Raw genomic sequence first — 12,530 nt, forward strand, 5'->3', positions numbered from 1 at the left:
CGGGCCCATCGGGGGGCCAGCCTTGGTGATGTTGTAGAGCGAGTGGCTAGTACCATCCCTCAAAGTTTCAGGTCTCTACGACGTAAGGCCTTTGCCAACCCTCCCCCCCTCACCGCTTCCCAGATGGGCGTCGCCTTTGCAGGCTCCCCTGCCGCTGCGTCATTGTGTCATCGCTTCTCGGCCTTTTGGCTAAGATCAAGTGTAGTATCTGTTCTTATCAGTTTAATATCTGATACGTCCCCTATCCGGGGACTGCATATTAAATTGATTTTTGGCACATGGAGCCGGAACCGGGGCTTGCTCCGTCCACTCCACGCATCGACCTGGTATTGCAGTGCCTCCAGGAACGGTGTGCTTCCCCTTTTTGGGGACTGCGAATTGTTGTGACTAATAGAAGAACCAACAACACCACTGGAATTTTGTCAGAGAATACAGAAATACGCAGGAAGCGCATACAGAATGACGATGAGGTGACGCAACGATGACCGTGCCACAGAGAAAGCAGCAAGCTGCGGTCATATGAGCATAGGGAAAAAAGAAGAACAAAAGCGTCGGTTGCCGGCCGGCTGACTCATCACCGTCACAGCACGTTTTTTGATGTCCCTCTTATTTGAGAGTCTTTACCAACGAGCTGATGAGTCGAATCAGGGGTTTGTGTTGGATGGATTAGGGACACCTGATTCAAATCAAGGTCACGCACGCACGCACGCAGCAGTCAAGCAATGGAAGGTGCCCCGTCCTTCCTTTTCTTGGGGGAGGGGAAGGTCACCGTGTTTGAGGATGGCGAAGGGGGATAGGGCGCCTCTGCCTGGAGGCCAGGCAACTCATACTTACCTGGCAGGGGAGACACCATGATCAGGAAGGTGGTTCACCCAGGGCGAGGCTCGGCCATTGCACTCCGGTTGTGCTGACCCCTGCGAATTCCCCAAATGTGGGAATCTCGACTGCATAATTTATGGTAGTGGGGGACTGCGTTCGCGCTCTCCCCTGTACACACTGGTTAAAAGCAGATAGCGTGGAGGGAAAAAGCGTGCGGTTCTTGACGCTTGTGGCGCCGCCCACTGCCCCAAAGGGTGAAGTTGCACCAGTTTTGTTATGTTTCTGTCTCTTTCTGCTGTGTCAGCCAGTGACCCGGAGAGTTCAGAGAACTGAACTGCGTTTGTTTTCATCGAGGTTGTCGAAACCTGCGACCGGTTTGCCGAATGTGGTTTTTCCCACAAACTTTGATATTCAACGGACGAGTTGATTGACAGCAGTGGTCCCAAAGGCAAAGTTGTTCGGATGGAGGTTTTCTGTCGTATGGTACGACTGTCTCGTGCGCGTGCTGTGAAAAAGCACGCGACATACGTTCGCCTATAGCCGCTCTCATGTTGTTGCTTTTTCATTTTAAAGCGCCACTAGGTGGCCATTCACCGCGTCCTTTCTCGCCTGACCCCAGACTGAGCCCGTGCACGGGTGTACCGGCTTGGGTGAAATTGTCTCGTTCCGTCCAAGAGCTATAGCCGTTCTAGCAGACCCCGCCTCGCCCAGCCCGTAGGTTTCGGCCTGCCGCCGCCAAGCTGAATCGAAATTCCCACTTTTTTTCCGATCTGGACGGACAGTCAGACTCCAGAGAATCTTTCTGCACTGGTTTGGGCCAGATCGGGCAAAAGACCTAGGACTAGTGTGCAAAAGTAGGTTTTTCACAAAATCCCAAATACCCGAAAATTTCGCCAGCGCAACCTTCGAATCCGAGGCATGCGTCTCGCTCGGCTCGAGCCAAGGATTCCGATGATATAAGACACTTGGTTCTGCGGCGTGCGGTTTGGGAGCTACGAGCCATTTCGTGCCGGGCCCATCGGGGGGCCAGCCTTGGTGATGTTGTAGAGCGAGTGGCTAGTACCATCCCTCAAAGTTTCAGGTCTCTACGACGTAAGGCCTTTGCCAACCCTCCCCCCCTCACCGCTTCCCAGATGGGCGTCGCCTTTGCAGGCTCCCCTGCCGCTGCGTCATTGTGTCATCGCTTCTCGGCCTTTTGGCTAAGATCAAGTGTAGTATCTGTTCTTATCAGTTTAATATCTGATACGTCCCCTATCCGGGGACTGCATATTAAATTGATTTTTGGCACATGGAGCCGGAACCGGGGCTTGCTCCGTCCACTCCACGCATCGACCTGGTATTGCAGTGCCTCCAGGAACGGTGTGCTTCCCCTTTTTGGGGACTGCGAATTGTTGTGACTAATAGAAGAACCAACAACACCACTGGAATTTTGTCAGAGAATACAGAAATACGCAGGAAGCGCATACAGAATGACGATGAGGTGACGCAACGATGACCGTGCCACAGAGAAAGCAGCAAGCTGCGGTCATATGAGCATAGGGAAAAAAGAAGAACAAAAGCGTCGGTTGCCGGCCGGCTGACTCATCACCGTCACAGCACGTTTTTTGATGTCCCTCTTATTTGAGAGTCTTTACCAACGAGCTGATGAGTCGAATCAGGGGTTTGTGTTGGATGGATTAGGGACACCTGATTCAAATCAAGGTCACGCACGCACGCACGCAGCAGTCAAGCAATGGAAGGTGCCCCGTCCTTCCTTTTCTTGGGGGAGGGGAAGGTCACCGTGTTTGAGGATGGCGAAGGGGGATAGGGCGCCTCTGCCTGGAGGCCAGGCAACTCATACTTACCTGGCAGGGGAGACACCATGATCAGGAAGGTGGTTCACCCAGGGCGAGGCTCGGCCATTGCACTCCGGTTGTGCTGACCCCTGCGAATTCCCCAAATGTGGGAATCTCGACTGCATAATTTATGGTAGTGGGGGACTGCGTTCGCGCTCTCCCCTGTACACACTGGTTAAAAGCAGATAGCGTGGAGGGAAAAAGCGTGCGGTTCTTGACGCTTGTGGCGCCGCCCACTGCCCCAAAGGGTGAAGTTGCACCAGTTTTGTTATGTTTCTGTCTCTTTCTGCTGTGTCAGCCAGTGACCCGGAGAGTTCAGAGAACTGAACTGCGTTTGTTTTCATCGAGGTTGTCGAAACCTGCGACCGGTTTGCCGAATGTGGTTTTTCCCACAAACTTTGATATTCAACGGACGAGTTGATTGACAGCAGTGGTCCCAAAGGCAAAGTTGTTCGGATGGAGGTTTTCTGTCGTATGGTACGACTGTCTCGTGCGCGTGCTGTGAAAAAGCACGCGACATACGTTCGCCTATAGCCGCTCTCATGTTGTTGCTTTTTCATTTTAAAGCGCCACTAGGTGGCCATTCACCGCGTCCTTTCTCGCCTGACCCCAGACTGAGCCCGTGCACGGGTGTACCGGCTTGGGTGAAATTGTCTCGTTCCGTCCAAGAGCTATAGCCGTTCTAGCAGACCCCGCCTCGCCCAGCCCGTAGGTTTCGGCCTGCCGCCGCCAAGCTGAATCGAAATTCCCACTTTTTTTCCGATCTGGACGGACAGTCAGACTCCAGAGAATCTTTCTGCACTGGTTTGGGCCAGATCGGGCAAAAGACCTAGGACTAGTGTGCAAAAGTAGGTTTTTCACAAAATCCCAAATACCCGAAAATTTCGCCAGCGCAACCTTCGAATCCGAGGCATGCGTCTCGCTCGGCTCGAGCCAAGGATTCCGATGATATAAGACACTTGGTTCTGCGGCGTGCGGTTTGGGAGCTACGAGCCATTTCGTGCCGGGCCCATCGGGGGGCCAGCCTTGGTGATGTTGTAGAGCGAGTGGCTAGTACCATCCCTCAAAGTTTCAGGTCTCTACGACGTAAGGCCTTTGCCAACCCTCCCCCCCTCACCGCTTCCCAGATGGGCGTCGCCTTTGCAGGCTCCCCTGCCGCTGCGTCATTGTGTCATCGCTTCTCGGCCTTTTGGCTAAGATCAAGTGTAGTATCTGTTCTTATCAGTTTAATATCTGATACGTCCCCTATCCGGGGACTGCATATTAAATTGATTTTTGGCACATGGAGCCGGAACCGGGGCTTGCTCCGTCCACTCCACGCATCGACCTGGTATTGCAGTGCCTCCAGGAACGGTGTGCTTCCCCTTTTTGGGGACTGCGAATTGTTGTGACTAATAGAAGAACCAACAACACCACTGGAATTTTTTTTGTCAGAGAATACAGAAATACGCAGGAAGCGCATACAGAATGACGATGAGGTGACGCAACGATGACCGTGCCACAGAGAAAGCAGCAAGCTGCGGTCATATGAGCATAGGGAAAAAAGAAGAACAAAAGCGTCGGTTGCCGGCCGGCTGACTCATCACCGTCACAGCACGTTTTTTGATGTCCCTCTTATTTGAGAGTCTTTACCAACGAGCTGATGAGTCGAATCAGGGGTTTGTGTTGGATGGATTAGGGACACCTGATTCAAATCAAGGTCACGCACGCACGCACGCAGCAGTCAAGCAATGGAAGGTGCCCCGTCCTTCCTTTTCTTGGGGGAGGGGAAGGTCACCGTGTTTGAGGATGGCGAAGGGGGATAGGGCGCCTCTGCCTGGAGGCCAGGCAACTCATACTTACCTGGCAGGGGAAACACCATGATCAGGAAGGTGGTTCACCCAGGGCGAGGCTCGGCCATTGCACTCCGGTTGTGCTGACCCCTGCGAATTCCCCAAATGTGGGAATCTCGACTGCATAATTTATGGTAGTGGGGGACTGCGTTCGCGCTCTCCCCTGTACACACTGGTTAAAAGCAGATAGCGTGGAGGGAAAAAGCGTGCGGTTCTTGACGCTTGTGGCGCCGCCCACTGCCCCAAAGGGTGAAGTTGCACCAGTTTTGTTATGTTTCTGTCTCTTTCTGCTGTGTCAGCCAGTGACCCGGAGAGTTCAGAGAACTGAACTGCGTTTGTTTTCATCGAGGTTGTCGAAACCTGCGACCGGTTTGCCGAATGTGGTTTTTCCCACAAACTTTGATATTCAACGGACGAGTTGATTGACAGCAGTGGTCCCAAAGGCAAAGTTGTTCGGATGGAGGTTTTCTGTCGTATGGTACGACTGTCTCGTGCGCGTGCTGTGAAAAAGCACGCGACATACGTTCGCCTATAGCCGCTCTCATGTTGTTGCTTTTTCATTTTAAAGCGCCACTAGGTGGCCATTCACCGCGTCCTTTCTCGCCTGACCCCAGACTGAGCCCGTGCACGGGTGTACCGGCTTGGGTGAAATTGTCTCGTTCCGTCCAAGAGCTATAGCCGTTCTAGCAGACCCCGCCTCGCCCAGCCCGTAGGTTTCGGCCTGCCGCCGCCAAGCTGAATCGAAATTCCCACTTTTTTTCCGATCTGGACGGACAGTCAGACTCCAGAGAATCTTTCTGCACTGGTTTGGGCCAGATCGGGCAAAAGACCTAGGACTAGTGTGCAAAAGTAGGTTTTTCACAAAATCCCAAATACCCGAAAATTTCGCCAGCGCAACCTTCGAATCCGAGGCATGCGTCTCGCTCGGCTCGAGCCAAGGATTCCGATGATATAAGACACTTGGTTCTGCGGCGTGCGGTTTGGGAGCTACGAGCCATTTCGTGCCGGGCCCATCGGGGGGCCAGCCTTGGTGATGTTGTAGAGCGAGTGGCTAGTACCATCCCTCAAAGTTTCAGGTCTCTACGACGTAAGGCCTTTGCCAACCCTCCCCCCCTCACCGCTTCCCAGATGGGCGTCGCCTTTGCCGGCTCCCCTGTCGCTGCGTCATTGTGTCATCGCTTCTCGGCCTTTTGGCTAAGATCAAGTGTAGTATCTGTTCTTATCAGTTTAATATCTGATACGTCCCCTATCCGGGGACTGCATATTAAATTGATTTTTGGCACATGGAGCCGGAACCGGGGCTTGCTCCGTCCACTCCACGCATCGACCTGGTATTCCAGTGCCTCCAGGAACGGTGTGCTTCCCCTTTTTGGGGACTGCGAATTGTTGTGACTAATAGAAGAACCAACAACACCACTGGAATTTTGTCAGAGAATACAGAAATACGCAGGAAGCGCATACAGAATGACGATGAGGTGACGCAACGATGACCGTGCCACAGAGAAAGCAGCAAGCTGCGGTCATATGAGCATAGGGAAAAAAGAAGAACAAAAGCGTCGGTTGCCGGCCGGCTGACTCATCACCGTCACAGCACGTTTTTTGATGTCCCTCTTATTTGAGAGTCTTTACCAACGAGCTGATGAGTCGAATCAGGGGTTTGTGTTGGATGGATTAGGGACACCTGATTCAAATCAAGGTCACGCACGCACGCACGCAGCAGTCAAGCAATGGAAGGTGCCCCGTCCTTCCTTTTCTTGGGGGAGGGGAAGGTCACCGTGTTTGAGGATGGCGAAGGGGGATAGGGCGCCTCTGCCTGGAGGCCAGGCAACTCATACTTACCTGGCAGGGGAGACACCATGATCAGGAAGGTGGTTCACCCAGGGCGAGGCTCGGCCATTGCACTCCGGTTGTGCTGACCCCTGCGAATTCCCCAAATGTGGGAATCTCGACTGCATAATTTATGGTAGTGGGGGACTGCGTTCGCGCTCTCCCCTGTACACACTGGTTAAAAGCAGATAGCGTGGAGGGAAAAAGCGTGCGGTTCTTGACGCTTGTGGCGCCGCCCACTGCCCCAAAGGGTGAAGTTGCACCAGTTTTGTTATGTTTCTGTCTCTTTCTGCTGTGTCAGCCAGTGACCCGGAGAGTTCAGAGAACTGAACTGCGTTTGTTTTCATCGAGGTTGTCGAAACCTGCGACCGGTTTGCCGAATGTGGTTTTTCCCACAAACTTTGATATTCAACGGACGAGTTGATTGACAGCAGTGGTCCCAAAGGCAAAGTTGTTCGGATGGAGGTTTTCTGTCGTATGGTACGACTGTCTCGTGCGCGTGCTGTGAAAAAGCACGCGACATACGTTCGCCTATAGCCGCTCTCATGTTGTTGCTTTTTCATTTTAAAGCGCCACTAGGTGGCCATTCACCGCGTCCTTTCTCGCCTGACCCCAGACTGAGCCCGTGCACGGGTGTACCGGCTTGGGTGAAATTGTCTCGTTCCGTCCAAGAGCTATAGCCGTTCTAGCAGACCCCGCCTCGCCCAGCCCGTAGGTTTCGGCCTGCCGCCGCCAAGCTGAATCGAAATTCCCACTTTTTTTCCGATCTGGACGGACAGTCAGACTCCAGAGAATCTTTCTGCACTGGTTTGGGCCAGATCGGGCAAAAGACCTAGGACTAGTGTGCAAAAGTAGGTTTTTCACAAAATCCCAAATACCCGAAAATTTCGCCAGCGCAACCTTCGAATCCGAGGCATGCGTCTCGCTCGGCTCGAGCCAAGGATTCCGATGATATAAGACACTTGGTTCTGCGGCGTGCGGTTTGGGAGCTACGAGCCATTTCGTGCCGGGCCCATCGGGGGGCCAGCCTTGGTGATGTTGTAGAGCGAGTGGCTAGTACCATCCCTCAAAGTTTCAGGTCTCTACGACGTAAGGCCTTTGCCAACCCTCCCCCCCTCACCGCTTCCCAGATGGGCGTCGCCTTTGCAGGCTCCCCTGCCGCTGCGTCATTGTGTCATCGCTTCTCGGCCTTTTGGCTAAGATCAAGTGTAGTATCTGTTCTTATCAGTTTAATATCTGATACGTCCCCTATCCGGGGACTGCATATTAAATTGATTTTTGGCACATGGAGCCGGAACCGGGGCTTGCTCCGTCCACTCCACGCATCGACCTGGTATTGCAGTGCCTCCAGGAACGGTGTGCTTCCCCTTTTTGGGGACTGCGAATTGTTGTGACTAATAGAAGAACCAACAACACCACTGGAATTTTTTTTGTCAGAGAATACAGAAATACGCAGGAAGCGCATACAGAATGACGATGAGGTGACGCAACGATGACCGTGCCACAGAGAAAGCAGCAAGCTGCGGTCATATGAGCATAGGGAAAAAAGAAGAACAAAAGCGTCGGTTGCCGGCCGGCTGACTCATCACCGTCACAGCACGTTTTTTGATGTCCCTCTTATTTGAGAGTCTTTACCAACGAGCTGATGAGTCGAATCAGGGGTTTGTGTTGGATGGATTAGGGACACCTGATTCAAATCAAGGTCACGCACGCACGCACGCAGCAGTCAAGCAATGGAAGGTGCCCCGTCCTTCCTTTTCTTGGGGGAGGGGAAGGTCACCGTGTTTGAGGATGGCGAAGGGGGATAGGGTGCCTCTGCCTGGAGGCCAGGCAACTCATACTTACCTGGCAGGGGAAACACCATGATCAGGAAGGTGGTTCACCCAGGGCGAGGCTCGGCCATTGCACTCCGGTTGTGCTGACCCCTGCGAATTCCCCAAATGTGGGAATCTCGACTGCATAATTTATGGTAGTGGGGGACTGCGTTCGCGCTCTCCCCTGTACACACTGGTTAAAAGCAGATAGCGTGGAGGGAAAAAGCGTGCGGTTCTTGACGCTTGTGGCGCCGCCCACTGCCCCAAAGGGTGAAGTTGCACCAGTTTTGTTATGTTTCTGTCTCTTTCTGCTGTGTCAGCCAGTGACCCGGAGAGTTCAGAGAACTGAACTGCGTTTGTTTTCATCGAGGTTGTCGAAACCTGCGACCGGTTTGCCGAATGTGGTTTTTCCCACAAACTTTGATATTCAACGGACGAGTTGATTGACAGCAGTGGTCCCAAAGGCAAAGTTGTTCGGATGGAGGTTTTCTGTCGTATGGTACGACTGTCTCGTGCGCGTGCTGTGAAAAAGCACGCGACATACGTTCGCCTATAGCCGCTCTCATGTTGTTGCTTTTTCATTTTAAAGCGCCACTAGGTGGCCATTCACCGCGTCCTTTCTCGCCTGACCCCAGACTGAGCCCGTGCACGGGTGTACCGGCTTGGGTGAAATTGTCTCGTTCCGTCCAAGAGCTATAGCCGTTCTAGCAGACCCCGCCTCGCCCAGCCCGTAGGTTTCGGCCTGCCGCCGCCAAGCTGAATCGAAATTCCCACTTTTTTTCCGATCTGGACGGACAGTCAGACTCCAGAGAATCTTTCTGCACTGGTTTGGGCCAGATCGGGCAAAAGACCTAGGACTAGTGTGCAAAAGTAGGTTTTTCACAAAATCCCAAATACCCGAAAATTTCGCCAGCGCAACCTTCGAATCCGAGGCATGCGTCTCGCTCGGCTCGAGCCAAGGATTCCGATGATATAAGACACTTGGTTCTGCGGCGTGCGGTTTGGGAGCTACGAGCCATTTCGTGCCGGGCCCATCGGGGGGCCAGCCTTGGTGATGTTGTAGAGCGAGTGGCTAGTACCATCCCTCAAAGTTTCAGGTCTCTACGACGTAAGGCCTTTGCCAACCCTCCCCCCCTCACCGCTTCCCAGATGGGCGTCGCCTTTGCCGGCTCCCCTGTCGCTGCGTCATTGTGTCATCGCTTCTCGGCCTTTTGGCTAAGATCAAGTGTAGTATCTGTTCTTATCAGTTTAATATCTGATACGTCCCCTATCCGGGGACTGCATATTAAATTGATTTTTGGCACATGGAGCCGGAACCGGGGCTTGCTCCGTCCACTCCACGCATCGACCTGGTATTCCAGTGCCTCCAGGAACGGTGTGCTTCCCCTTTTTGGGGACTGCGAATTGTTGTGACTAATAGAAGAACCAACAACACCACTGGAATTTTGTCAGAGAATACAGAAATACGCAGGAAGCGCATACAGAATGACGATGAGGTGACGCAACGATGACCGTGCCACAGAGAAAGCAGCAAGCTGCGGTCATATGAGCATAGGGAAAAAAGAAGAACAAAAGCGTCGGTTGCCGGCCGGCTGACTCATCACCGTCACAGCACGTTTTTTGATGTCCCTCTTATTTGAGAGTCTTTACCAACGAGCTGATGAGTCGAATCAGGGGTTTGTGTTGGATGGATTAGGGACACCTGATTCAAATCAAGGTCACGCACGCACGCACGCAGCAGTCAAGCAATGGAAGGTGCCCCGTCCTTCCTTTTCTTGGGGGAGGGGAAGGTCACCGTGTTTGAGGATGGCGAAGGGGGATAGGGCGCCTCTGCCTGGAGGCCAGGCAACTCATACTTACCTGGCAGGGGAGACACCATGATCAGGAAGGTGGTTCACCCAGGGCGAGGCTCGGCCATTGCACTCCGGTTGTGCTGACCCCTGCGAATTCCCCAAATGTGGGAATCTCGACTGCATAATTTATGGTAGTGGGGGACTGCGTTCGCGCTCTCCCCTGTACACACTGGTTAAAAGCAGATAGCGTGGAGGGAAAAAGCGTGCGGTTCTTGACGCTTGTGGCGCCGCCCACTGCCCCAAAGGGTGAAGTTGCACCAGTTTTGTTATGTTTCTGTCTCTTTCTGCTGTGTCAGCCAGTGACCCGGAGAGTTCAGAGAACTGAACTGCGTTTGTTTTCATCGAGGTTGTCGAAACCTGCGACCGGTTTGCCGAATGTGGTTTTTCCCACAAACTTTGATATTCAACGGACGAGTTGATTGACAGCAGTGGTCCCAAAGGCAAAGTTGTTCGGATGGAGGTTTTCTGTCGTATGGTACGACTGTCTCGTGCGCGTGCTGTGAAAAAGCACGCGACATACGTTCGCCTATAGCCGCTCTCATGTTGTTGCTTTTTCATTTTAAAGCGCCACTAGGTGGCCATTCACCGCGTCCTTTCTCGCCTGACCCCAGACTGAGCCCGTGCACGGGTGTACCGGCTTGGGTGAAATTGTCTCGTTCCGTCCAAGAGCTATAGCCGTTCTAGCAGACCCCGCCTCGCCCAGCCCGTAGGTTTCGGCCTGCCGCCGCCAAGCTGAATCGAAATTCCCACTTTTTTTCCGATCTGGACGGACAGTCAGACTCCAGAGAATCTTTCTGCACTGGTTTGGGCCAGATCGGGCAAAAGACCTAGGACTAGTGTGCAAAAGTAGGTTTTTCACAAAATCCCAAATACCCGAAAATTTCGCCAGCGCAACCTTCGAATCCGAGGCATGCGTCTCGCTCGGCTCGAGCCAAGGATTCCGATGATATAAGACACTTGGTTCTGCGGCGTGCGGTTTGGGAGCTACGAGCCATTTCGTGCCGGGCCCATCGGGGGGCCAGCCTTGGTGATGTTGTAGAGCGAGTGGCTAGTACCATCCCTCAAAGTTTCAGGTCTCTACGACGTAAGGCCTTTGCCAACCCTCCCCCCCTCACCGCTTCCCAGATGGGCGTCGCCTTTGCAGGCTCCCCTGCCGCTGCGTCATTGTGTCATCGCTTCTCGGCCTTTTGGCTAAGATCAAGTGTAGTATCTGTTCTTATCAGTTTAATATCTGATACGTCCCCTATCCGGGGACTGCATATTAAATTGATTTTTGGCACATGGAGCCGGAACCGGGGCTTGCTCCGTCCACTCCACGCATCGACCTGGTATTGCAGTGCCTCCAGGAACGGTGTGCTTCCCCTTTTTGGGGACTGCGAATTGTTGTGACTAATAGAAGAACCAACAACACCACTGGAATTTTTTTTGTCAGAGAATACAGAAATACGCAGGAAGCGCATACAGAATGACGATGAGGTGACGCAACGATGACCGTGCCACAGAGAAAGCAGCAAGCTGCGGTCATATGAGCATAGGGAAAAAAGAAGAACAAAAGCGTTGGTTGCCGGCCGGCTGACTCATCACCGTCACAGCACGTTTTTTGATGTCCCTCTTATTTGAGAGTCTTTACCAACGAGCTGATGAGTCGAATCAGGGGTTTGTGTTGGATGGATTAGGGACACCTGATTCAAATCAAGGTCACGCACGCACGCACGCAGCAGTCAAGCAATGGAAGGTGCCCCGTCCTTCCTTTTCTTGGGGGAGGGGAAGGTCACCGTGTTTGAGGATGGCGAAGGGGGATAGGGCGCCTCTGCCTGGAGGCCAGGCAACTCATACTTACCTGGCAGGGGAAACACCATGATCAGGAAGGTGGTTCACCCAGGGCGAGGCTCGGCCATTGCACTCCGGTTGTGCTGACCCCTGCGAATTCCCCAAATGTGGGAATCTCGACTGCATAATTTATGGTAGTGGGGGACTGCGTTCGCGCTCTCCCCTGTACACACTGGTTAAAAGCAGATAGCGTGGAGGGAAAAAGCGTGCGGTTCTTGACGCTTGTGGCGCCGCCCACTGCCCCAAAGGGTGAAGTTGCACCAGTTTTGTTATGTTTCTGTCTCTTTCTGCTGTGTCAGCCAGTGACCCGGAGAGTTCAGAGAACTGAACTGCGTTTGTTTTCATCGAGGTTGTCGAAACCTGCGACCGGTTTGCCGAATGTGGTTTTTCCCACAAACTTTGATATTCAACGGACGAGTTGATTGACAGCAGTGGTCCCAAAGGCAAAGTTGTTCGGATGGAGGTTTTCTGTCGTATGGTACGACTGTCTCGTGCGCGTGCTGTGAAAAAGCACGCGACATACGTTCGCCTATAGCCGCTCTCATGTTGTTGCTTTTTCATTTTAAAGCGCCACTAGGTGGCCATTCACCGCGTCCTTTCTCGCCTGACCCCAGACTGAGCCCGTGCACGGGTGTACCGGCTTGGGTGAAATTGTCTCGTTCCGTCCAAGAGCTATAGCCGTTCTAGCAGACCCCGCCTCGCCCAGCCCGTAGGTTTCGG

General features: G+C 53.2%; 14 non-coding genes across 14 annotated transcripts; all 14 read left to right on the forward strand.

Annotated features, from left to right (window-relative positions):
* The first annotated feature begins 169 nt into the window (after nt 1-169).
* On the forward strand, nt 170-360 carry LOC137079988 (U2 spliceosomal RNA). The gene has a single exon (XR_010905912.1). It is a non-coding gene; the product is annotated as a U2 spliceosomal RNA (small nuclear RNA).
* Nucleotides 361-826: 466 nt separating this feature from the next.
* Nucleotides 827-990, forward strand: LOC137079591 (U1 spliceosomal RNA). The gene has a single exon (XR_010905542.1). It is a non-coding gene; the product is annotated as a U1 spliceosomal RNA (small nuclear RNA).
* A 1,008-nt stretch (nt 991-1,998) lies between these two features.
* On the forward strand, nt 1,999-2,189 carry LOC137079989 (U2 spliceosomal RNA). The gene has a single exon (XR_010905913.1). It is a non-coding gene; the product is annotated as a U2 spliceosomal RNA (small nuclear RNA).
* Nucleotides 2,190-2,655: 466 nt separating this feature from the next.
* On the forward strand, nt 2,656-2,819 carry LOC137079593 (U1 spliceosomal RNA). Its single transcript, XR_010905543.1, has one exon. It is a non-coding gene; the product is annotated as a U1 spliceosomal RNA (small nuclear RNA).
* A 1,008-nt stretch (nt 2,820-3,827) lies between these two features.
* Nucleotides 3,828-4,018, forward strand: LOC137079990 (U2 spliceosomal RNA). Its single transcript, XR_010905914.1, has one exon. It is a non-coding gene; the product is annotated as a U2 spliceosomal RNA (small nuclear RNA).
* A 470-nt stretch (nt 4,019-4,488) lies between these two features.
* LOC137079712 (U1 spliceosomal RNA) lies at nt 4,489-4,652 on the forward strand. The gene has a single exon (XR_010905656.1). It is a non-coding gene; the product is annotated as a U1 spliceosomal RNA (small nuclear RNA).
* A 1,008-nt stretch (nt 4,653-5,660) lies between these two features.
* Nucleotides 5,661-5,851, forward strand: LOC137080025 (U2 spliceosomal RNA). Its single transcript, XR_010905947.1, has one exon. It is a non-coding gene; the product is annotated as a U2 spliceosomal RNA (small nuclear RNA).
* Nucleotides 5,852-6,317: 466 nt separating this feature from the next.
* On the forward strand, nt 6,318-6,481 carry LOC137079594 (U1 spliceosomal RNA). The gene has a single exon (XR_010905544.1). It is a non-coding gene; the product is annotated as a U1 spliceosomal RNA (small nuclear RNA).
* A 1,008-nt stretch (nt 6,482-7,489) lies between these two features.
* Nucleotides 7,490-7,680, forward strand: LOC137079991 (U2 spliceosomal RNA). Its single transcript, XR_010905915.1, has one exon. It is a non-coding gene; the product is annotated as a U2 spliceosomal RNA (small nuclear RNA).
* Nucleotides 7,681-8,150: 470 nt separating this feature from the next.
* LOC137079713 (U1 spliceosomal RNA) lies at nt 8,151-8,314 on the forward strand. The gene has a single exon (XR_010905657.1). It is a non-coding gene; the product is annotated as a U1 spliceosomal RNA (small nuclear RNA).
* Nucleotides 8,315-9,322: 1,008 nt separating this feature from the next.
* LOC137080026 (U2 spliceosomal RNA) lies at nt 9,323-9,513 on the forward strand. Its single transcript, XR_010905948.1, has one exon. It is a non-coding gene; the product is annotated as a U2 spliceosomal RNA (small nuclear RNA).
* A 466-nt stretch (nt 9,514-9,979) lies between these two features.
* On the forward strand, nt 9,980-10,143 carry LOC137079595 (U1 spliceosomal RNA). Its single transcript, XR_010905545.1, has one exon. It is a non-coding gene; the product is annotated as a U1 spliceosomal RNA (small nuclear RNA).
* A 1,008-nt stretch (nt 10,144-11,151) lies between these two features.
* LOC137079993 (U2 spliceosomal RNA) lies at nt 11,152-11,342 on the forward strand. The gene has a single exon (XR_010905917.1). It is a non-coding gene; the product is annotated as a U2 spliceosomal RNA (small nuclear RNA).
* A 470-nt stretch (nt 11,343-11,812) lies between these two features.
* LOC137079715 (U1 spliceosomal RNA) lies at nt 11,813-11,976 on the forward strand. Its single transcript, XR_010905659.1, has one exon. It is a non-coding gene; the product is annotated as a U1 spliceosomal RNA (small nuclear RNA).
* The last annotated feature ends 554 nt before the right edge of the window (nt 11,977-12,530 follow it).

This window comes from Pseudorasbora parva, chromosome 6, assembly GCF_024679245.1.
Source record: "Pseudorasbora parva isolate DD20220531a chromosome 6, ASM2467924v1, whole genome shotgun sequence".
Lineage (NCBI taxonomy): Eukaryota > Metazoa > Chordata > Actinopteri > Cypriniformes > Gobionidae > Pseudorasbora > Pseudorasbora parva.